General features: G+C 46.7%; 1 long non-coding RNA gene across 1 annotated transcript in view; it reads left to right on the forward strand.

Annotated features, from left to right (window-relative positions):
• LOC147011023 (uncharacterized) overlaps positions 1-24,543 on the forward strand; it is a 36,228-nt gene extending 11,685 nt beyond the window's left edge. The window contains exons 2-3 of the long non-coding RNA XR_015052303.1: positions 12,628-12,745; positions 22,327-24,543. This is a non-coding gene — a long non-coding RNA (uncharacterized LOC147011023). The remainder of the gene's footprint in view (positions 1-12,627; positions 12,746-22,326) is intronic.
• Positions 24,544-24,774: the final 231 nt, after the last annotated feature.

Genomic DNA, 24,774 nt, shown 5'->3' on the forward strand with positions numbered 1-24,774 from the left:
CCCTTCTCCGTCCAATCTCCCCCTCTCTCCCCTTCTCAAAGTTGTCCCCCCCCTCACATCCACAAAGCTGTCTCCTTCCCCTTCCTTCTCTCTTCCATCTCAAACCTCCACCTCCTCCAATCTTCAACTTCCCTCTACCCCCTCTCTTATTACTCCCCACTGTGCCTCATCCCATCACGACCAAGCCTTTTCTGTTGCTCATCCGGCCCTCACCCCTTGTTCATCTGCAATCCCCTACACTCTGTCAACAACTCTCCCTTCCCCCCCTACTCCTTTGTCCTACCTTCCCCCTCTCCTCCACTCCTCCTTCCTGAACAGTGTCGACCTCAAACATCTGAGGCCTTCGCTGAAACCTGACGGATCTTTCCATACAGGTTGCCGCTGACAAACCAGACATAATCTGCTTTACAGAAACTTTCCTCCTTCAAGACGTCTCTGACTCCCTAGTATCTCTCCCTGGTTACTCCCTCCTCTGGAATGATATAACTGAGCCTCGTCCTAGTGGTGGAGTTGCTCTCTTTATCAAAAACTCTATTCCTCACTCCCCCACACCCCCAGGGATACATCTGGCTATGGCTTCCCCTCCACTCCCAGCTCATGTTTACACGTGTGTTGTCCCGTCCACCAAACTGTGATGCCTCCATTTACACCTCACTGTCCAAAAACATGGACCAACTTCTATCCTCTCATCCCAATTCTTTCTTCCCCATATGTGGTGACTTCAATTGTCATCATGCCAGTTGGCTGGGTGTGGGTACCTCTCTCACCTGCCATGGCACTTCAGAAAAAGACTTCTGTGACTCATTGGGACTGACTCAATCAGTCAACTTCCCAACCCGGATCTCAACCAACGGTACTCCATCTCTTCTGGACCTGATATTGACCAATTTCCCTGAGAATATCTGCTGTTCTTCCTTAACTCCAATCAGTTCTTCTGACCACATGCTTGTCAAAGTCGACATCTCTCTCGCTGTTATGAGAGAACCACCTCAACGCCGTCGAGTCTGGCATTTCACTCATGCCGACTGGCAAGGACTTCAAGCAGCCATCAAACTTCTGCACTCGTCTCCCATCTCTGCTCTCTCCGACATCAACTCATCTTGGGAATTCTTTCCAAGAAATTTTTTTCTCTGTCTCTGTCTCATCCCATCTCGTCTTCAGTTGTCATATCCTTCCTCCTGCCCATGGTACACTTATGCTTGTGGCGGGGCAGTTGTCCTGAAACAACTTGCATTTGCCTCATGGAAGGAAAATCCAAGTGAAGGCAATCTGAATTCCCTCCAAAAAGCTTGGAACAAGTTTGTCTGCTGTGGGAACCTGAATTCTTCATTGAATATATAATGAGGTAAAATGCCAATTAGCTTGAGTTAATGCTTCAAGAAAGAATTTAATAAGTACATGCTGGAAAAGCTGGTAGCGAGGTATTGCACACATTCCTTAGTACTCGGAAAAGACCCTGTAAAACTTTATCTCTGATTCGCTGGCCCAGATGGCCAGGGCAAGAAATCACATTCTCTTTCCTCCCCTCACCCGGACAATCTGGAGCAAGCACCGATAAGAGTTTCTCTTAATAAGTTTCTTAATAATATGTTTCTCATCCTGTGTTTGTGATTTTAACCTTTCAAAGTTCCATCTGTTGCTTCTTCAAAAGGCCTCTCTTTCTTCAGTTAATTTCCTTTGATGAAAAAACCATGCCCTGGTGAGATCACACATATACTCGTGATACTCCATGTGAAATTTAAGTTTTTGCTTGCGACATCGCTCCAGGCTAAGCTTCATTGTGCACAAGCTTGTCTTTTATTTGTTCCTGAATAAACAGCTTAAACTGAACTAAAAGTTCTTTCTGCCTCGAGGTGGGCAAAACTGCCCTGACACGACCCATCGGAGAGCCAGTAAACAACATATTTCATCCTTCTGTGTCCTTTTCTCCTCCCAAGATAGAGATTTTGCTGTCAAACCTCGACTCAGATTCTGCAACCGGTCCAGACGGCATCAGCCCACGTGTCCTAAAAACCTGCTCCTCTGCTCTTACTCACCCTCTCTCTATTCTATTCACCCTCTCATTTGCTCAAGGTCATCTGCCGTTTTCTTGGAAATCAGCAAACATTACCACTGTGCAAAAACAGATCCCTGCAACCACAGACCAATCAACCTTCTTCCAATCATCAGCAAGGTTATGGACTCAATCATCGCTTCAGACATTAAATCCTTCCTCTTCTCCAATGGCTTGATTTCCGATCATCAATTTCGGTTCAACCAGGTCACTCGACCCTGGATATGCTGCTCCTGCTTTCGCAACAATGGATGGAGGTAGTCAATGCCAGACATGAAATCAGAGCCATCTCCCTCAACATATCGTGTGTCTTCGATGTGGTCTGGCACTCTGCCCTGCTCACCAAACTCTTCCTGTGGTGTCCAAGGACATCTCCACTCATGAGAGGCAGAATTCCTCTCCTGTCAGTCAACTTGTGGCCCTTAATGGAATTCTCTCATCCCCTCTTCCTGTCCAGACTGGAGTTCCATAAGGCAGTGTTCTGGGCCCTGTTCTTTTTCTGATTTTCATCAATTATCTCTCTGACTCTCTGGAAAATCCTCTTCATCTCCTTGCTGATGACTCCACCATCCTCCTCACTCTCTGCAGATCTGAATAAAATCACAAGCTGGTCCAACACTTTAAACATGTCTTTCAATCATGACAAATCTCACATTCTCACTATGCCTCTCCAAAAGGACCATCTAGAGCCCCACTTCCCCCCCCATATACTTTCTCAACAATCCTCTGGAAGCAGTCCTCTCATTCTAACTTGTGAGTCTCACTGTCTGCCATGATCTTTCCTGGGGAAGCCATATTTCCAAGCTGGCCTCCAAATCCCATCGCCAGCTGTGAATCCTCTGTCATGCAAAGTCCTTCCTCAGCACACCTGAGCTCCTGTCCACGTACAAAGCTTTCATCTGCAGCGTGATGGAGTACTGCTTTCCCCTCTGGGCTGGTGCTCCCGCCTCTCACCTTTCTCGGCTTCACGCTGAGGACACCAAGGCATTTTTGATCATTGGTATCTCCCGTGATGAGGCTGTCTTTGGGTCTCTCACCGCAGACAGGTCGGTGGTCTTTTTGTTTTTGACCGTCTCCTCTGTGGCCACGCCTCCTTTGCTCTGACTGTGATCAGTCCCCCCATATTTCCACTGGGTGCTCAAGGTCCACCAGCAACCCCTTCTGGTAAAACCACTAAAATCACGAATCACTGCTCACCTTCACTCTTTCATTTCTTTTTTTTCCCTGCCTTTGGAATAAACTCCCTCACTCTGTTCAATCCCATTCTTCCCTCCGGGCCTTCAAAACAGCTGTTCACCACCACCTCTTATCCCCCATCCAAAACCTCGATCCTTTCTACCCCCATTAATTCACCCCAAACCCACCTCCTTCAAATTCCCTGCTTTCCTTCTTGAAAGTCCCTGTAGTGTCCATCTTTTATACCCTGTGTTCCCCGCCCAATCCCTCTCCCTTCCACAGATCTCCGAATGTCGCTGTTCCCCACTTTTTTGTTCTTCCCACTCCTGCCCCCCCCCCCTTGCGGTGCATTGTGTGTTCGCTCTCATACGAGCCTCGACAAGGTATACAAAAAATAAAATCAGTGAAGACGTGACTCGATCCCAGAGAATTTTTTTGGAGTTGCAGACGATGGATCGGATAGAATCTTGACGGATATATAAAATAGTCAAACGGGGGATAAATGGAGGATCGAGAGCGTTTTTGCAAACTACACTGTGGACGTTATATCTTGAAATGCAGCAGCAAATTGTCTGAGTGAAAAAAACACTTCATGTGATTAGATTATGTTTTTTAGATCCTCGTGGAGGATCTCTCAGTCTTACTCACGTTGTTGTTCTTCATCTTCTTCTTGTGGAGTTTTTTGTTTCACATCCTACAGTTTTCATCGAAACTTCCTGAAACTTGGCATATATATGTAAAAATACCCTGCGCAGACAGTAACCATCTCCGATTTTGGAAATTCTTCCAAGTAAAAAGTGATGACGTCAAAATATCTCCGCTAATGTTAATGGACGAAAAAATTATTTCCGAAACTAGGCAAGCTTTTTGAATTATGTTTGCTGGAATCGAACAGGGCATTAGCAGAGATGAATTACCGCACATATGATACATCACTATGACGTCATATCAATTTTTATGACGTCATTCCTATTTTTTGACATTTTTTGTTTCACAACCCAGAGTTTTCATCGGATCTTCGTGAAACTTGCCATGTATATGCAGAAAGCCCACGCGCAGACAGTAACCATTTCCGATTTTGGAAATTCTTCCAAGAAAAAATGTTGACGTCATAATATCGCCGCGAATGGAAATCGCCTATACCATTATCTCCGAAACTAGGCAAGCTGTTTGAATTTTGTTTGCAGGAATCAAGCCGGGCATTAGCACAGATAATTTATCGCAAACCTGATACATCACAATGACGTCATATTCGTTTTTATGACGTCATCATTAAGAACACGAGGATATTAGCTCATTTGAGCTTGTTTTTTCAATCATTGGTTGTTCAACATGAACATTTCAGACTGCACAGTTTAATGATTTTAAATGAGGAGTTTATTTCATTTCTGTGTAGTTTGTCTCTGGGACACAAGTTTCATCAAGATCGGATCAAAGTCCACGGAGTTATGCTCTCGACAGACAGACACACCGACATAACGAATACAGTGGTCATTCTGGCTGGCGCTCGTGAACCAAAAACTTGGCTTTGGTGGAGAAGATCAGCACATCGATGAAGTTGTGCTTTTGAGAGTAAAACAAAACTCCAAGTCTGGAACATCCTGTTGATTTCGTCCATTTTTTTTCCAGGTCTCGATGGCTTGCACACAAGGACATTAAAGTATCGAATATAAAAGTGTATTGGTGTCAGGTACCCCAGGACATTGAACTCCGAGAAGGAGGCTGGTGTACTTCTGCTGATTATGGAATACCATGTCAAGATCAACAGTTTGTTGTCAATTCCGTCATGAACCTCAAGCTTGATCATTGAAAGGTGAGTCAGCTTCACCGACATGTCTTGCCATTCGATGCATATTTGTGGTCTATGAAGAAATCCTGCTTGACCACAGTTTGGATTCTGTCCTAGTCACTCAGCTACAGACATGCTGCTCCCCTCTCTCTAAAATCTCTTTCAATCCTGACAAATGGCACGGTTTTCACCTTGTCACTCCGAGCAAGGTGTTTGGGAAGAATGAATTTGGCAGAACCGTTTGAAGAAGAACTTGAAGAAGAAGAACCGTTTGAAGAAGAACCGTTTGGCAAACCCTACTATCTACTTTCTTAACAATCCTCTTGAGGAAGTTCAATCATTCAAACTCCTGGGTCTTACTATCATCCTTGATCTTTCTTGGACAAACCACATTTCAAAATTGGCCTACAAAGCCAGCCGCCGACTGGGCATCCTCTGTCATACAAAGTCATTCCTTGGCACACCTTAACCCTGCTCCACCTTCAAGGCCTTATGTGTTCCACCTTTAAGGGTGTGTGTGTGTGTGTGTGTGTGTGTGTGTGTGTGTGTGTGTGTGTGTGTGTGTGTGTGTGTGTGTGTGTGTGTGTGTGTGTGTGTGTGTGTGAGATAACCACTGCCTCCGATAGCTAATTGTATGAACAGGAAATTATGTGAACCCAACACCTCTCATCCATAGATATTGCTTGTATTTCCTATATTTCATTGAGTCCGATTTGCATTCAAGAACAGAACAATTATGGTTGACGGGAATTCTGTGTGATGTAAAATGGGACTTCAAGTCCTCAAGCCCCAAGTCATGAACCCACCCCTCCCGTCCTCCACAAACTCTAAGTGCTCAATCTCCACCTCCCACCCCTAAGGCATCAATAAACCCCATCAAAAGTCTTTAACCCCTCCCCCCCCTCCCCCCTCCAAAGACTCAACCTCACCGTCCCAACTCTGTCCTCTTTGCTTCCCCCACCTCTCCGAAACCCAACTCTCTATCCCATCCTCCCGACTGACAAAAGAAAAAGGGCATTCTTACATCGATCATTACATATTTAACATCAGGTCACCACAATCACTAAGTTTGAAGTTGTCTTACTTGGAACCTCCTTATCATTACTCATCAATAAGCGGCTATCTCAGTATTTTGGTACATATACTGCATTTTGTGTCACTAGAAAGCTCTCAAACAGCATATTTACCAGATTTGGGAAAAATGTAATGAAGTGAACTGGAATGGCACTCGAAGAGAGCATAGTTTCGCCTCGTGCATTCATTCTGAACACAAATATGATCGTTAACTGAACATGCTACGATTATAGCCCCCAGAATCATATCATCCATGTATCTTATTGTATCACATAGTTCATTGACATGGATTTTAAACCTCATAAATTAAATTCTTCACTCACATTGGGTCATAGATGAGATACATAAAGTTTCAGATTTTTGGATGAGTATTTCAATTCAACGAATCATGGCTGAAATACCACTTCACTGATGACGTCATCATTACCACCATATATACCCCATGAGGAGTTGATGACAAATGCTAAGTTTCAATTTTTATAGTTAAGGGGTTTTGGAGAGAATGACATCCAATTTTTTTCCTTTAATCCAATATGGCTACCATACCATGTGACCTATGATTTCAGTTAGAAATAATATATTCTCCATGGAGAGTCCCTCCTACCTTTAAAGTTTTGCATCGATCGGAAAAGCGGTTGCAGAGATGAGCATTTTTAAAGCGAAAATATCTAGATTCAGACCCACAGACAGGGGTGATGGAATAGTATCGCATCCCCTTTGGGGCGAGACTAATATAACCCGCCTTAGATTCCTTATAACCCTCTTTTCATCGATTCCAACTTACCATACATGCATACAGCAATCCTTCTAATTATATTATACCAGCAAGGGTACCCGGCGTTGCCTGGCTCCCTCCTTCGACCCCTTCCCCTGCCTCTTCTTGTTATCTGATTTCACTCTAGATTTCATCATAACTATTGAGGCCATGAGTTTTGATCATCAAATATGGAATCAGATTTGGAATATCAGCTTTTAATAAGCCTATCCATCCATCCATTGGGACCATACTCTGTGAAGAGCGTTGGTGCTGCCTAAGCAGTCTCCTTGGTGGTTGGACACAATCCTGGATGGGTCGCCACTCCGACGCAGGATACCAGCAAGCTGGAACTCATTTTTGCTGACCTTGGAAGGATGACCGGCTGAGTCAACCCCACCTGGTATTAATTCAACAGCCAAGCAGGATTTGAACTCAGGAACTCAGGATGTAAATGGTGGAGACTTGTAATTCCCTCTCCCACCTGGAGGTAGCGCTACACGATATACATCAACATAGAAAATTTGTATCCCTCCCCCTCCCCCCCCCTCCAAAACCACTGGCAAAGATAAAAAAAAATAAATCAATGTCACCCGCAGGGTGACCCGTATCTTGCCAAAAGGTGACCACGTGTGATTTCTTTAAGGTCACACTGAGGTGAACAGAGCTGCTATCCACCAGGAGCGACTCCTTGAGGAATATCTGCCTCCGAGAGATTCCGATGAGAATCGTTCTACAGAGTAACCATGAAAAATATGTGTTTGCCTCATAACGTCACCAAATGACGTCATCATGTCTCAAGCTTGACATATCTGGAAAGCACTCATCGAGGTGTTCAATTTGAGGTATTACACGATATGGTTCCTAAAACTTGAAAATTTGACCTTGGGGTCAAATATGTTTCACCTCAGGCGCTAACCATGAAGGTCAACGCCAATCGCCACTAAAAACTAATCAGCTGAGCACCAGACCATGAACTATATTCCCATAAAGTTTGGACACGATTAGATTAAAATTACTCAAAAAATAAGGGTTTCGTCGACTCCACTGATTTGCGACAAAGTGACCTTGACCTTCGACCTTGACCTTCAAAATTTTGTGCGCTGAAAGGGACCTCTATAGGCCTCTGATATGCGAAGTTACAAAAATTTCCAATGATAACTGTGCTCTGCAGAGTGATTTATATGTGATTACAGACCAAAAAAAAACAACAAAAAAAAACATATGAAGGTTAAGGCCAATCGCCACCAAAAATTAATCAGCTGAGCGCCAGACCATGAACTATATTCCCATGAAGTTTGAAGACTATCCGATCAAAATTACTCAAAAAATAAGGGTTTCGTCGACTCCCCTGATTTGCACCAAAGTGACCTTGACCTTTGACCTTGACCTTCAAAATTTTGTGCACTGAAAGGGACCTCTATAGGCCTCTGATATGCGAAGTTACAAAAATTTCCGATGATAACTGTGCTCTGCAGAATTTTTTATACGTGATTACAGACAAACAAAAAAAAAACATACAAGCTGACTAACATATCTTGCAAAAACTTAGTTTTGGCAAGATAAAAAAACAACACTATACATTAGTTGGGGTCATGCTGATCCTCTGTAGCAAGTCTGGATGTAATTGGCCCAGAACTATAGGAGGAGTAGCCCAACAAACAAACAAACAATCCCACAAACACCGGTCCATGAATTATAGTAAGGATAGATTATAGATTTTAGGAATAGCCGATTGTGTGTGTGTGTGTGTGTGTGTGTTTGTTTTGACTGTTTTACATCTCACTGTTCAAATTCATAAACGGTAACAATCGACAGACACTATCATTGTAATTAGTCGGAGAATGGACAGCATGGACAGGGAACAACTATTATTCAACAAAAGATGTCAGGATGGTTTCACATGATGTTCTGTTGTGACTATCCCTCCCTTGTTTGCATTCGTTTTGGCAGATCAACCCCACATACATTTTGAAAGAAGACGTTTTTTTCAATACTTGAAAGAATGAGACTGTCACCTGTAGAAAAGTAGAATTTGTTCTGGTGGTTGCATCATCACTGATGGAGCTCCTCCTACTCATTGGGTGAATAACTTGGATTCTGATCCTGGTGGTGATAACTCACATACTCTTCATGGAAAAACACTATTATTTTTAGCATACCGATTGATATGATTGGACAGGACACCCAGCTCAATATCTATCTAAAGGATGGAGCACATTCATTTATCACCATGTCCTGGCTATGAAACACCAGACTGACTGTTTATAATCTGGTCGAGAATCGAACACGGATGGATTCAACAGCTCAAAGGGGAGTGTGCTACCTTTGCATCTTCCTGCCAGCCTTGTCAGTGAGTAAAACATCAATTACACAAGTAATGACACCAGAGATTTGAACAAGTCTCAAGTCAAGTCTGAAGTCCTTGAGGGAAAGTCTCAAGTCCTTGAGGGCAAGTTTCAAGTCCTTGAGGGCAAGTTTCAAGTCAAGTCTCAAGCCCTTGAGGGCAAGTCTCAAGTCAAGTCTCAAGCCCTTGAGGGCAAGTCTCAAGTCAAGTCTCAAGCCCTTGAGGGCAAGTCTCAAGTCAAGTCTCAAGCCCTTGAGGGCAAGTCTCAAGTCAAGTCTCAAGCCCTTGAGGGCAAGTCTTAAGTCAAGTCTCAAGCCCTTGAGGGCAAGTCTCAAGTCCTTGAGGGCAAGTCTCAAGTCAAGTGTCACGTTGTAATGTCATTATCATGGACCTTGGTTTCATGTAAGTCTTTAATACTCAAAAGGTTTATCCTAGTCATGAACTGGTTGTTTATATGAGCTTGATGGTTTTTGGTGCACATGTACTCTAAGGCCACGAGCCGGACCCGGTAATTTTTGGCCACTGGTGCCATCCGAGGGGAATAATGCTCATCGTAATTTTTGGCAGGGTGTACATCTCTACAGTCAGAAACTATGTGATAACATTGCATTGGTTGTAGCCTTTTGTGTGTTATTAGCCATTTAATAACCCCATCCCAAAATAAACTTTTCTGAAACCGGTGCAAGACAGAAGAAGACATTCTATTTAAAACGAATGGTTCTATCTTATTATAGGCTATATCTTCTTGAAAATTGTTAGGCACATAGCTCATGTTATTTGCCTGCAATTGTAAATGGAAGTGTTCATGACCAAAATGTGTGTGTTTGTCAAACGGACTGAAATGCACTGATATGTGTAGACTGCCAGACCGTGAGAACCAGGCATCTATGTGTCAGACGATGGGGAAAGTTTAGATGAGGATATTGAAGAACTGGATAATGATTATGATTTTTAAGTTCATCTTGAACATTTTATACCACTTACAATCGGTGCATATGATCAGAGATGTCTAAGAAACTATAAAGGACCCGTCTTTGGTTTATAAGACAATATGTTTATCAGCAATACATTGGGCCTAGGTAATGGCCTTGTTAGTGTGGAACACCACATTTGTGTTTCTATTCTGTAATTTTATGCCCTACAACAGAAGATTGTGTTTCATTTTCACCTTTGACTCATTCATCAGATTGCACATGATTAACCATCTTGCTACTGCCTTATTGGTTTATATTGTGTAATGCAAGTGTTTGATACCTTCATATGTGCATTATTGAGTATCTAAATCCCTGAAATTCTGTATTTTTTGAGAAATTACAGGGAAAAAAACATTAATCTTGTTCATGAACGTGCTATCATTTACCTTTGTTTGATTCTTGGAAAGTATCCTTCAATAGCAACAGGGAAAATATCATGACATTGGCCAAACTACATAAATCCGTCCAAATTAGGTATTTTTTCATTTTTTTTTTTTGGGGGGGGGGGGGTAACATTGTCTGCTATACTGATCTTAATAAACAACATACAAAAAAGAAATTTAGATTTTTGGATTTCTTAATAAATTTGCTAAACACCCACATAATTATATTGTTCCAGAACTTTTATTTACTTTCCACAGTAAATTATAGACAAATACTTTTCTAAAGGCAGTCTGATTTATCACACAGGAAATAGACACTGATATATGTGTCACCAATGACATACCATTCAACCTAGGCATGTTTAGCACTTTTTGTTGAGAAGCAAATGATCCCAGCAAAAGGTGCGACAAATTTCAATGTTAATGCTTGACTGCGAAAAATAAAAGTTAAGTAGAAGTAGGATGTCTTACCTTGTACTGGCCATTTTGCACAAAAGTTTATTTAAGGGTAGGCATATAAGCTGTGATAACACACAAACAGCTACCATCGATGCAATGCAATGAAATATTTTCTAACTCTTGGGTTGGATACCTTGCCAAAAATCATGATGTGAATTATTTCCCCCAAAGGGTACCAACCTTCCACCAACCCTACTGGCTCATGGACGATCTGTAAAATAAATGACATGGAAAAAGTTAAAATGACAGTTTAATTGCTTTAATTCAAACCAGTTGACCAGACTCGGTGGTGTAATGGTTACATTTTGGTGACCAAAGTGGTTACGATCGGTATCTAAATTGTGACCAGACTCGGTCTTTTGCGTGTCATTAATGTTGGTGATTCTTTTCCGAATATGGAAGTTTCGTTATTAATACCCTAACCCTAACCCTCACCCTATCCCTAACATACTGTTTCTATGCTCGGCGTGATCTGTTCATGCTCCCCTTGGCGCACAACCCCGACTGTCTGTTTATAAATATAATCGCATCCTACCAGACGTGGAATGAAAATTAGTCACAAACACATCACTGAGATGTCGTTACATGATATCATGTTCATTCATTCATCGTCATTGTCAACAAGTCGACAAGCTTAAGTCTCAAGTCTTTAAGGTCAAGTCGCAAATCACAAAATTTGTGACTCGAGTCATCATCTCTGAATGACACAATCCTTTCTCAGTGTGTCTGCCTCCACAGTTCTGAAAGGTGGTGGATTAACCCTCAGTTTATCCACCTTTCAAGCCTGTCTACACCTCTCAGCAATAGAGTTCGTATATCTTTTTTATGTCTTTCTTTTAACAGGCTCTAAGGCTCATGGAGTAGCTGCGACACAAATCATGCACACATGCAGACAGATACACGAGACAACACCAGACTTGACTTTCACTCAAACAGCCACTGAGATTGGGGGAAGTTATGTCACTTTTTCCTTCCTTCAATTCTGTAAGCTGACCCTTCACTGAAACTTCCCATCCACAACTAATTCTGTTTGTCACTTCATTCACTTATTTTATGTCCATGTTTGTCCATTTCAATTGTTCAAGCCTGTTGATATTTCTTCTATTTTCAAGTTTTAGTCCATATTCTCTGCTTGCTATTTTAACTTTTTCATGAACCTTGAAATTTCTGGCCAAATATGTTTCCATTTTAAATTACATCCTTTCACACCTGCACCTCTGGCGTTTTCAATGCGAATTGTTGCACCAAAGATGAAAAACAAAGATTGCTTTAGAAAACACATTTTCCAATGTGAAAAAACTCGAGCCATGATGGCAATTTTAAGAGAAAGTAATAAATTTCTTATTTTAAGAAAAAACGATGGTGGCAATACAATAACAATGGTGCCAGGGTGCCGAGGAGACTTGAGATACTGTGGACTCCCAATATAATTGACGAATAACCGAAACAATATCACCAATACACCGATACAGTCGGCAAACAGTGAAAGCTACGGTCGAGTATCTATAGAGCTGACAGGATGGACAAGGTCCTTGAGGTACGCATACTCACCTCTCAGCTGTCTAGTCTGGGTTCGAATCCTGATCTCGCTATAAATTGTCATCCCGGTCTTTCACAGGCAGGGTGAGTCATCAATATGTGTGCCGTCCATCAGATCGACATTAAACTGTGTGTCTCATCTGCCAGCATGAATTGATACACATTAAAGATACCACTGTGTCCTTCACAAAGAGAAGGTGAGCTATTGCCAGCACCTTGGCTAAATTACAAATTCCTGCCATAACCAGCAGAGGGCACTGCATCAACGGCATAGCTGTGCTCAGTCAATGATGCTACCCCACAGCCTTGCGCTGCATTCAAAGACCCACATATGGATATTGCTTACTTTGAGTTGGAAATATTATGTTATACGTCCTTAACATTCGTACATGATCTTTAATTTGGTGAAATGCATGTTGTATTTCAGTTCTACCACTGTGTGGTGAATGCGACAGGTGCTGGGAAACAGCATTGTGTTGTGAAGTTTATGGTTCATTTAGGTGTGCACCATTTGTTTGCTTGCAGGCTTGTATAATTTCCATTGTTTCATCCACAGGCTGTTAGTGTGCATGTGTTTGTAATGTGTCACGTACAATCGATATTTGTATAATCAGTGTATGTACAGTGCCTTCAGAAAGTATTCACACCCCTCGACTTTTGTCATATTTTGTTGTGTTCCAGCCTGAATTTAAAATGGATAAAATTGAGACTTCTTTTTTTTCACCGACCTATACAAAATACCCTATAATGACAAAGTGAAAACATGTTTTTAGAATTTTTTACAAAGTAATTAAAAATGAAAAGTTGAAATGTCTTGCATCAATAAGTATTCAATCCTTGAGTTCATACTTTGTCGAAGCGCTTTTGGCAGTGATTACAGCTTCGAGTCTTAATGGGTATATTTTTTACACACACATACATATATATTGTTGCGGATTCGCGCCCGCCGGCGTGCTGACGGCCACGTAACTCGAATCGCGGCACGTCGCCCACCGGACGGACAATCCAGTCGTGACCCTCTCGGACTAACGCCGGGAACCAGTCACGGGTGGACCTTTCGGTCTCACCGCGATCGAGCCAATCAGCCCCCGCGTGGGATAGGGTTGCTCGCCAAATTCGACCTACCTAAGTACCCACGCGGAGGGTAGACCGGGCAATCGCACCTCGCCGCAGGTCGACTTCGGACACGGGCCACTTAAGCGACCCGTTCCGTACTATCGGGATAACCGAGCGGTGTTATCGTCGACCTCGACGGTTCGATTAATTATCGGGCGTATTCAGCCCACTACCAACCCTTTACGTGAAGCAAGATGAGGATTCAATGAAGGAAATGACGAAGCGAAGCGGGAAACAGTTCGACACAAAGCACATTTATTCGCGGCACACGGGAAGCACACATATAAAATTCCACCAAATGCACACAGAAAAGAAAAACACAATGCAATTTACACAAAAAGCAAATGCGACAATGCAGATCTAATACCGATTACACGAGCACACGGCAACACTTATACAATTTTACTTCACAGACGGCGCCGACAACACATACCCAAAACCAAGGAAAGAATACCCTCAAGGATGAGGCGGGCCTGAGGCCGAGACCGGGTCGGCCTACCCGTCTGGTGATGAGACGCGGAGCGGCGATGGCGCCCCAACTCCCCGGGCCTCGCGGACAGTCTCTGGTAGGGTGGAAAGGGGCCCCCTTGGTCGCACTATCTCAGCACGGGGGGAAACAGGAGGGGGTTGCTGATGCTCGGGGTATAGAGGATTTTTATTGCCCCGCAACGAGCGTCTCCACCTCGGCCAGGTCGCGCTGTCGGCCTCCCCGGGGTGCAGCTCCCTGCACGACGCGAGCACCCCCTCGTCTGCCCTCGCCGCCTCTCCACAGCTCCGTCCCCTCCGTTCCGACTCCAACGCACACGACGACCAGCTCCTTCTTGCCAACTCCACCGCCCGCGAAGTCTTGACTCTCTGTTCCCTCTCGACTCTCCTACTCTCCTACTCACTGGACTGACGAACACGGTCGCTTTTTATCAGCCCCGTGGCTTCGCCCTCTCATCTTTGACCCCCTCCCTTCGACCTTTCACCTCGCTCCCCATTGGCCCGAGAAAAAGTGGGCGTGAAGGCTTTTTGATCCATAAATTTGCATATATCGATCGCCCTCCAACGCCCTGGGGGCGGGGCCACCCGCCCCTCGCTCACCGATTGGACGGCAAAAAGTGGGCGTGTGTCGTTTTTGATCCGTTTTTGAAGCACAAAATCCGTGATTTTGTACACGCTGTTCGGCGCGCGCCCTGCACGAGTCCAACACCGGTACCCACAGGCGGCGCAAGAACGGTGGCGATGCGACGGTTGCGAGGTGTGACGTGAAGGTCGTGGCGGTTGTGGTGAAGCGGCATTGTGGTTGGTGGTTGATGTTGTGGTTGGTGGTTGATGTTGTGGTTGTGGTGGTAATCATGGCGGTTGGTCCAAATTAAAGATAGTAAAAGAAAAACGGCTATCCTGAAGAGTCGCAGCACGCATAAATGACATGTATTCCCACTAGACAACGGGTTTGGGCCTAACTACACAAGTACTTACCGAGATACCTCACCTAAGGGACCTGAATGGTGGTTTGCGAATTTGGTAACCACAACACTACCCCCTCCCCTTTTTACAGACTCGTCCCGAGTCGTCAAATTTTCGTGTGCCATCATGTGTAGTTTTCCCCTAGTACATTTTACCTACGGATCCCTGAGTGCGACATTCATGGTATTCGTGTCCCCAAAATAAATAACCTGAGGGCTGCGTAACTACCTAAACAAACAAACTCACTCACACGGACGACTTAAATAAAATTGCCGGCGCTAAGACATACATGCCGGGGGCGCACTCATATTTACAGTACATCTTAACCTTAACTTACAAATTTTACACTAAACCATGGCCCAGGATCACTGAACTCTGCAAAAGAAAACAGTTAGCAGGGAGCCAGGCTGCCCGCATGCAGTCTCTGGCTCAAAACAATGCAGGTGACAGGGAACGTGGCTGGCTGCTCACACGCAGTCCAAGGCCTTCCTTTTTGAACTGAACGCAGTGAACCACAACGGTGCATGGGCTGCACAAATGCAGTCTCCGTGCCAGCTCAAGTGGCACACGCAATGAACACATTCGAATGGATGGATGAATGGTCACAAACACGGTGCACGGGCCGCCACTGCAGGCCCGTGTTGTAGCTGCCAACAGGGCAGTTCTTGCAGCTTGCAAACTGTTGCCTTGCGGATCCTGGCACACATGGAAATGAACAGGGGGGGCAAAGTAAAATTGAACGGGGCTGGTGAACGTGGGCAGTGGGCATGGCATGGCAAAGGTAGCAGGCAAACACAGCCCGCAGAAGAAGGCCGCTGTAGGCAAACACAGCCGGCAGATGAACTGGCCGGCACAGGCCTTGAAGAAAAACAGCCAGCAGATGAAGTGGCCGGCACAGGCCTTGCAGCAAAACAACAGCTGCCGATGAAGTGGGCCGGCACAGGCCTCGCAGCAAAACAACAGCTGCCGATGAAGTGGGCCGGCACAGGCCTTGAAGAAAAACAGCCAGCCGGCAGATGAAGTGGGCCGGCACAGGCCTTGCAGTAACACAGCCAGCAGATGAAGCTGGCCAGCTTTTGCCGTCAGTGGAAGTTGGTGGAGGGAGTGCGGTGGTGCTGGCCACTTGGAAGGCGGGCTCGGACCTACCTACCTGTCTCCCTCCCACCTATCGCCTTTGCCTGTCACTGTACATACCCACTCCCTTAATTTGTCAAACCCCAATTTAGCCCCAACTTATTTTTTTTATTTTTTACTTCCCCACTATAAATCGTCCCCTAACCCCCTTTACTGTCCTTGTTCGGCTAACCTATCCTGTCACCTAGCCTACTCCCAACCCCGACGTTCCCTTCCCGGAGGGGAATAAGGGAGAGCTAACGTCCTGTGTCGAGGCCCAACGAAGCCTCAGAATGGCCTCCCCAGAGTTCGGCGATCTATAACCAAAGTGGGTCCAGCGGCCCACAACGACAGCGAGGGGATGGATGGTGCGGAGGGGTACATCTCCTAATCTACCCTAACCATTTAACTGCTAAACTACCCCGGGGCTTTCAACAAGCGCCTCTCGCTTAAACTATTGGTTCTAACAACCCAGATTCCCGTCGCCTGTGTTGGTGTCCTCACAATTTCGGGCCTCGCCCCCCCAATTTTCTCTCCGTGCCCTCACACGGTCTCCTGGCTGGGACACGTGGCTCCCTTTGGCAGGCACGACCCTCTGCCGATTCTCCCGCTATGGCACCCCCGGGCACTACACTGCCTCCGAGCCTACCAGCTCCCTAACACCGGGGAGTGCCCCCCATGGCACCTCCCCTGAAACGCACACGTGGCAGGCCGGCCTCCCGGGCCCCTTTCCGAGGGTCACCCGTGCCCACAACACTGCCCACGCGGCTAATGGCGCCCCGGGCCCCCGCACCAAGCAGACGCACCCGTGCCCACTACGCTATCCCGGCCCCCCATGGGCCCTTGGCCTACCGCGGCCGACTAGCCTGGTGCCCGGGGTACCCACTCAGCGATACTCACCTTTCGCAGCCACGCTCCCAGCCCGTCAACAGGGCTCCTGCACCCCTCCAAATGGGTTTCGAGCCTACATTCCCACCAACAGCAAAACGACCTCCATTTTTCAATTTGACTAACCCCCTAACTCACTTTATACTGACCCCGGGGTCCCTTGGGTGGGAGTCACTCCTCCCCCCAATCACTCATCGCACCATGCATTCCCCATTCACTCCATACACACAGACCCGCTGGCCTCACTCACTCACCATGCACATGCTTCCACTTCACTCACCAACTCTTCAACACACACACCACTGAACTCTGCCATCCTTCTAACTACATCCCCTAACTAACTCGTGCTCCCACGTCGTCCCTTAAACTAGTAGCACGTTCCTTTTAACACTACGTAGCTAAGCTACGTCAACTCTACACATCCACAAGTCTGTTTCTGTCTCCAAAATAATCCCAAAAATTATTTCCCAACCTAAATCTCGCTACCATCCCTCTACCTAATCCATTCCACGGACTCCATGAGGACTTACCCCTGCCCCATGAAGTCGGTCTAACTAAGCTAACCCTTCCCCCTAACTAGTTTCCATCCTGTGCCCAGGAAGGGGGTCTTCCACCCCTTGCCCAGGAATCCCTTGCACCCGAAAGTGAGGCTTGCTTTTTCTTTTTTTTTTTTTATGCGCAGCTCCTGCGCGGCAACTCAGAGCTCGCGCACTTTACACCTGCCCGTGACGTCATGCAGCTGCACGTGTTCCTCGTCCCTCCTTGGACGGTACCATCCGGCAGAGATACCCCTCCTGCCGGATTCCAACCACACGTGCAGCCATGACGTCACCGTGCGCAAAAAAAAAAAACACAAGCCCCACGTCTCGAGGGGTTCCCCACGCGAACACATGTGCTTTGCCCGTTGGAGCTTAACACACACGATCGCGTGGAGAACCCGTCCGGTCCAAATCCATTTACCTGCCTAAACTTTGTCCGTCCGCGGGATCGGCAAATCCACCGCTGGCGTTTCCGGACCGGGACTTCACTCTCGCAAGCGAGCACGTGGCGGTCTCGTGCGTTGCACAGCACGGACCGCGTGCTCACTGCTGGGTGAACCCGGCACGGTCCGCGAAACAACTACAGCCGCTACTCGGCTTTCTTTACTCACATGTCTCCGTCGTCGCCTCCATTCAACCCACGCACACCTGCGTGTTACGACGCACACAGTCCACTCCATCACATTCACACCGGGAGATGCGGCTGCGTGCTCCCGCATGCCAACCGACATCTCCCTCACATACCGCTCTCTCACACACACGGTCTCCCTTGCATACGGCCGTTCACTCACGCGTTCCTCACTACTCACACAAACCATACTACTTACACACGCGGGGGCACTCACCCGCGGTGCCTCATTCACACACACGGCGACATTCACACACGGTCCCTCATCCACACACGGCGTGCTGGGAAGCACGTACTCCGGCACCATCGCCACCACACCACTCACACACGGGGTCGCTTCCACACACGGGGACGCACTCACGCCTTGCACCACACACACAGGGACAACCACACTGGGGATTTGTGTCCCCACAAGGGTCTCCGGGGCCTCTATACCCCCAAAGCTCTCCGTGCACCCGTCCACAGCACCCGTCCTCTCAACCTCGCAAAGCACGACCGAACTCACCTGGTCGTGACTCGCCTCAAGGGGGCAGACTCCCTCCCCTCGTTCCTTGAGGAGGTCATCCAGCTGCTCGCACCGGGTCCCTACACGCTCCGCGAGCTCAACCTCACTATCCTCCACTACCTCCGTGTGTGTGTGCGCGTCACTTACCCCGTCTTCATCATGTTGTCTCTCCTCTATTTTGTCTGTCTCCCGTGTCTCTATACATTTTCTCTCCTGGTTCCTTTTTTCTGTCTCTTCCTGGTTCCTTTTCCTTTCCCATCTGAGTCGTTCTTTCTCTCTGAGCCCCATTAGCTGTTCGTTCTCCCTCCGTTTTAGTTGTTCAATTTCACACTCATAGAGTTGTTGTTTTCTCTCCCACTGTTCCTCCTGCTCTTTGTTTTCCAATCTCATCGTTTCTTTCAATTGGCTCATTTCCTTCCTGTGTTTCATTCGCTGTTCTCTCACGACTCTTCCTCGTTTCCTCTCCTGTCCTTCCTTCTCCAGTTTCATGGTTTGCTTCATTTGGTTAATCTCCTGTTTGTGTTTCATTCGCTGTTCTTTGTCTATCTCGTACTCCAGCCTCAGCTTTTCTTCCAATTGGTCCACCTCAGATTCATGTTCTTTTTGTTTTCTATTCCATTGTTCCTCTCGTTCTTCCCTCTCCAATCTCGTTGTGTCCTTCAATCTCCTGATTTCTCCTTCCTGCTTCATTCCTTGCTCCTTTACTTTCTCCTCGTATTCAAACCTATTTTTTTCCTTTTGTCGTTCAGTTTCAAATTCATACTCTTTCAGTTTTCTATTCCACTGTCTTTCTTGTTCCTCCTTCTGCAATCTCGTCATTTCTTTCAACTGACTGATTTCTTTCTCCTGTCTCATTCGTTCTTCCTTCATTACTCTTTCTTGTTCCTCATTCTTTAGTCTGGCCTTCGCTTCCAGCTGTTCGATCTGTACAGTGTGGTTTCTTAAAGTTTCATTTTCCGTTCTCTTCCTTTCCTCTTTTAACACTCTCAGTTCGTTTTGTAGTTCCCTCTCTTTGTTTTGGTGTTTCTGTAACTCAGAAACTTTCTTTTCCAATTCCTTTCTCATCTCCGCACACTCAGACTTTGCTTTGGCTTCTAACTGTTCTTCCGGCTTGCGCTTGTGGTTTTCTACCCGTCTTCCCAGTTCCTCTGTCTCCGTTTTTCCCTCCAGTCCCAGCTTATCAACTCTCTTCGTCATGTCTTGAAGTCTTTTCTCACACTCCACCGTTTCGACCTTCAATCCCTCCTCTGTCTCCTCCTGGCTTTCTTTTAATTGGTTTTTCGCCGAGTGCGTTTCCATCCATTTTTTATTTTCCATTTGTTGCGTATTTCTCTTCATTTCGTTGTTCCTTTCTTTCATTCCGTCAATTATGCTCTGCACGAGTTCCATAACGTGCTGTATTGTCACCTGCCCTGGCCACTCCCACTGACTACATTTAGCGGTGGGGTTATAATAAAAAACCGACCAGATGAACGGCATCGATGCCTTTCCCAACCTTCTGGTACGGGTTTCTCTTGCACGGTGATCTCGTCCTGAGCCATGGATTCTACATTACTATTACACATACCTAATCCACCCGGCACCCGCTCGCCTTGAGACGCCATCTTGCTTCTCGTGAAGGGTTAATTTAAATCGCTCGTAATTTGGAGGGAATCGGGGGTCGCTTCTCTCACCCCTGGACCGATTCCCGTGAATTTAGCCGGAGACAGGAGAGCCCGTTTTCCTGTTCTCCGATACCAGTGCCGCGAGGAGGGCGATGAATTTGTATCGCACGACCTGACACCAGTGTTGCGGATTCGCGCCCGCCGGCGTGCTGACGGCCACGTAACTCGAATCGCGGCACGTCGCCCACCGGACGGACAATCCAGTCGTGACCCTCTCGGACTAACGCCGGGAACCAGTCACGGGTGGACCTTTCGGTCTCACCGCGATCGAGCCAATCCCCCCCGCGTGGGATAGGGTTGCTCGCCAAATTCGACCTACCTAAGTACCCACGCGGAGGGTAGACCGCACCTCGCCGCAGGTCGACTTCGGACACGGGCCACTTAAGCGACCCGTTCCGTACTATCGGGATAACCGAGCGGTGTTATCGTCGACCTCGACGGTTCGATTAATTATCGGGCGTATTCAGCCCACTACCAACCCTTTACGTGAAGCAAGATGAGGATTCAATGAAGGAAATGACGAAGCGAAGCGGGAAACAGTTCGACACAAAGCACATTTATTCGCGGCACACGGGAAGCACACATATACAATTCCACCAAATGCACACAGAAAAGAAAAACACAATGCAATTTACACAAAAAGCAAATGCGACAATGCAGATCTAATACCGATTACACGAGCACACGGCAACACTTATACAATTTTACTTCACAGACGGCGCCGACAACACATACCCAAAACCAAGGAAAGAATACCCTCAAGGATGAGGCGGGCCTGAGGCCGAGACCGGGTCGGCCTACCCGTCTGGTGATGAGACGCGGAGCGGCGATGGCGCCCCAACTCCGCGGGCCTCGCGGACAGTCTCTGGTAGGGGGTGGGAAAGGGGCCCCCTTGGTCGCACTATCTCAGCGCGGGGGGAAACAGGAGGGGGTTGCTGATGCTCGGGGTATAGAGGATTTTTATTGCCCCGCAACGAGCGTCTCCACCTCGGCCAGGTCGCGCTGTCGGCCTCCCCGGGGTGCAGCTCCCTGCACGACGCGAGCACCCCCTCGTCTGCCCTCGCCGCCTCTCCACAGCTCCGTCCCCTCCGTTCCGACTCCAACGCACACGACGACCAGCTCCTTCTTGCCAACTCCACCGCCCGCGAAGTCTTGACTCTCTGTTCCCTCTCGACTCTCCTACTCTCCTACTCACTGGACTGACGAACACGGTCGCTTTTTATCAGCCCCGTGGCTTCGCCCTCTCATCTTTGACCCCCTCCCTTCGACCTTTCACCTCGCTCCCCATTGGCCCGAGAAAAAGTGGGCGTGAAGGCTTTTTGATCCATAAATTTGCATATATCGATCGCCCTCCAATGCCCTGGGGGCGGGGCCAATTCGCCCCTCGCTCACCGATTGGACGGCAAAAAGTGGGCGTGTGTCGTTTTTGATCCGTTTTTGAAGCACAAAATCCGTGATTTTGTACACGCTGTTCGGCGCGCGCCCTGCACGAGTCCAACACCGGTACCCACAGGCAGCGCAAGAACGGTGGCGATGCGACGGTTGCGAGGTGTGACGTGAAGGTCGTGGCGGTTGTGGTGAAGCGGCGTTGTGGTTGGTGGTTGATGTTGTGGTTGTGGTGGTAATCATGGCGGTTGGTCCAAATTAAAGATAGTAAAAGAAAAACGGCTATCCTGAAGAGTCGCAGCACGCATAAATGACATGTATTCCCACTAGACAACGGGTTTGGGCCTAACTACACATGTACTTACCGAGATACCTCACCTAAGGGACCTGAATGGTGGTTTGCGAATTTGGTAACCACAACAATATGTATATATATCACCTTTGCACATCTGAATTTGGGGATTTTTTCTCTCATTCTTCCTTGCAGATTTGCTCAAGCTCTGTCAAGTTGGATCGGGAGTGTCAGTGACAGATGCAGCGTTAGGGGCATGTATCCTGTGTAATTGCACGGGGCCCCGAGATGACGAGGGGCCCCCACATGACTGATCATGGTTCGCAATCTTTTGAGAGGGTGGGATCTCACTTTGTCAAGAAAACATATCAACTTGTGATTGGTGATAAACACAGTGCAAAGGGATTCTCCATCTCAAGGAAAGAAACCACTGTGATGTGTGATGAATCGATTCATAGTATGTTTTCCCTGATGTTTAACTCGACAGGACGATTACAAAATTAGGAGGTGAGGTTAGTGTTCATGGAGAAAGCAAGTGAAATAATAACTACGTTCAATGTTTACAAGTATAACAATAATCAAAATAAAGACGATTAGTATTATTCCTGATGTTAATACATGTCGATATTGTTTAACAAATCCAAACTACAATTTATTGCATGATCACAAAACAATCCTCTTTCTCAGACTGTCTGTTTATAAATATAATCACATCCCACCAGACATGGAATGAAAATTAGTCAGAAACACATCACTGAGATGTCGTTACATGATATCATGTTCATTCATTCATCGTCATTGTCAACAATGAGCACGGCGGAATGTTGAGGTTATTAATATCAGAACATACTGCAATAACCCATGAGCACGGTGGAATGTTGAGGTTATTAATATCAGAACACCTATCCCGAGGATGAAATAAAACTACCCCAGCAGTGCTAAAAAGAGAAAATAGCTCAACAATAGGGAAAAAGTGTTAAAATCAGCCAAAATTTGCTTTTCTCGTCACACAAACGTCAGAGCCAGACGAGGGTCCGAGACCGAGCACATGTGCTGGGGTGTGTTCCATTACCAATCAGCTTGCAGAGCACTTGCCAAGTGGCTTAAACACTCAAGCAAGCCCTCCAACAAAATGGTTGATAAGGATTGGCTGGCTTGGCAAGCGATAGCAAGCTCATTGATAATGGAACACACCCCATGGATCAGCTTTTTGCATTAGTTTGTGTTTATGGATGGTGGTGAGATAAGGAGGTTACCGTAATTCTAATCACAAAAAATAATGTTATGTTTGTGGGGGAAGATGAAGGGATTTCAGAGGAAAGAAAGGATTGTATAATAGTTGTTTGGTCCTGTGGACGTGGAGGAGACATCTCAATGCAATTGAGTAGGGAGACTGTAAGCTTAAGTGTGACTTGTCACCACACGGGGGGTGGTGGCATATTAATTAGAGAGGGATTAGGGATAATTCCCCCAGTATGTAATTGCCCCCATGTCACTTTTCCCTAAGTTTTTGTATTCCAAGATCATCAGTGAAGGAGCGGAACATGTCCCGAAAACAAATACAAGTGTGCAGAGGCCCCACCTTCCCGGGTTTCGGGTGAGCAGGCCACGTCCCGATGGTGGATGATTGATGGGCATGCTGAGAGAGGGTGAAGGGTAGAGGAATGCTGGAGTTCAAGGGAGGAGGACACTGAGGATCTCGCTTTTGCTCACGGCACAATGAAGGCTACGTGATTCTCGTGCTCGTGCTGTGTGAATTTGCAGCATGCTGGGCAGGATGCTTATCATTGGCCGTTTGGCTGAGCCATAAAGAGCACGTCTCAAAGAGGATGGGGGGAAGCAGCTCATATCGAAGTGGAACGGTAATTTGGTGAGACATGGCGGGGACGGAGGGTCTCGTTTTGCCCTCCTCTCGGCACGACGAGCTGTCTTTCCTTCGATGCATGAGGAAGACGGCACAATGCTCATGTTCGTGCTGAGTAATTGGCTAGCGTGCTGAGCAAGATGCTGGCTTTTGTCCCTTGGTTGGGGACGCAACGGGAGCCTCACTTATGTTACTGAGAGGGATGGCACCATTCTAAAAAGCAGCAGGTCGGGGAGGACGATCATGCACGAAGAGACTGCCCGGTGATTGGTGAGTTGGGGTTCAATACCCCTCACGAATACCTCACGTACGTTCCCGCTGCGGGAGTGGAGTTTGACACCATTTTCTTGGGCACGTGGACCCGTGCAGGACGAAGCGCCTTGATTCAAAGCTTCCTCAAGACCATCTCTGGCACACAGCTAAGTGCCGGGATAAAGGAGTGATTTTTTTCTGTTTCATTTTCCCCTTTTCTGTATTTCAGTCCATGTTTGGAGACGCCTCGATTTATACTTTAGTTTTCCTTTCCTTTTTCTTTCCTGAATTATTGTCCCTTGTAAATATTACCTCTGTTTTATTAAATTATGTTTTATTTAATTCAATTTGCTTGTGGCTGTGTATTTGTGCCGTCCTGGTGCAGTGCTTAACCATTTTCCTGTGCGTGCCATTAATCTCCGAGAAACTCGGCTGTCCGCCTTCAAGGGAGAACTGTTTGGCTATCCATCCACGTCGGGGTTAAACCCCCTGGACACAACAATAATTTGAAATTTATCGATGGGAGC

Source organism: Eptatretus burgeri, chromosome 16, assembly GCF_056783735.1.
Source record: "Eptatretus burgeri isolate ZD-2024b chromosome 16, Ebu_testis_v1, whole genome shotgun sequence".
Lineage (NCBI taxonomy): Eukaryota > Metazoa > Chordata > Myxini > Myxiniformes > Myxinidae > Eptatretus > Eptatretus burgeri.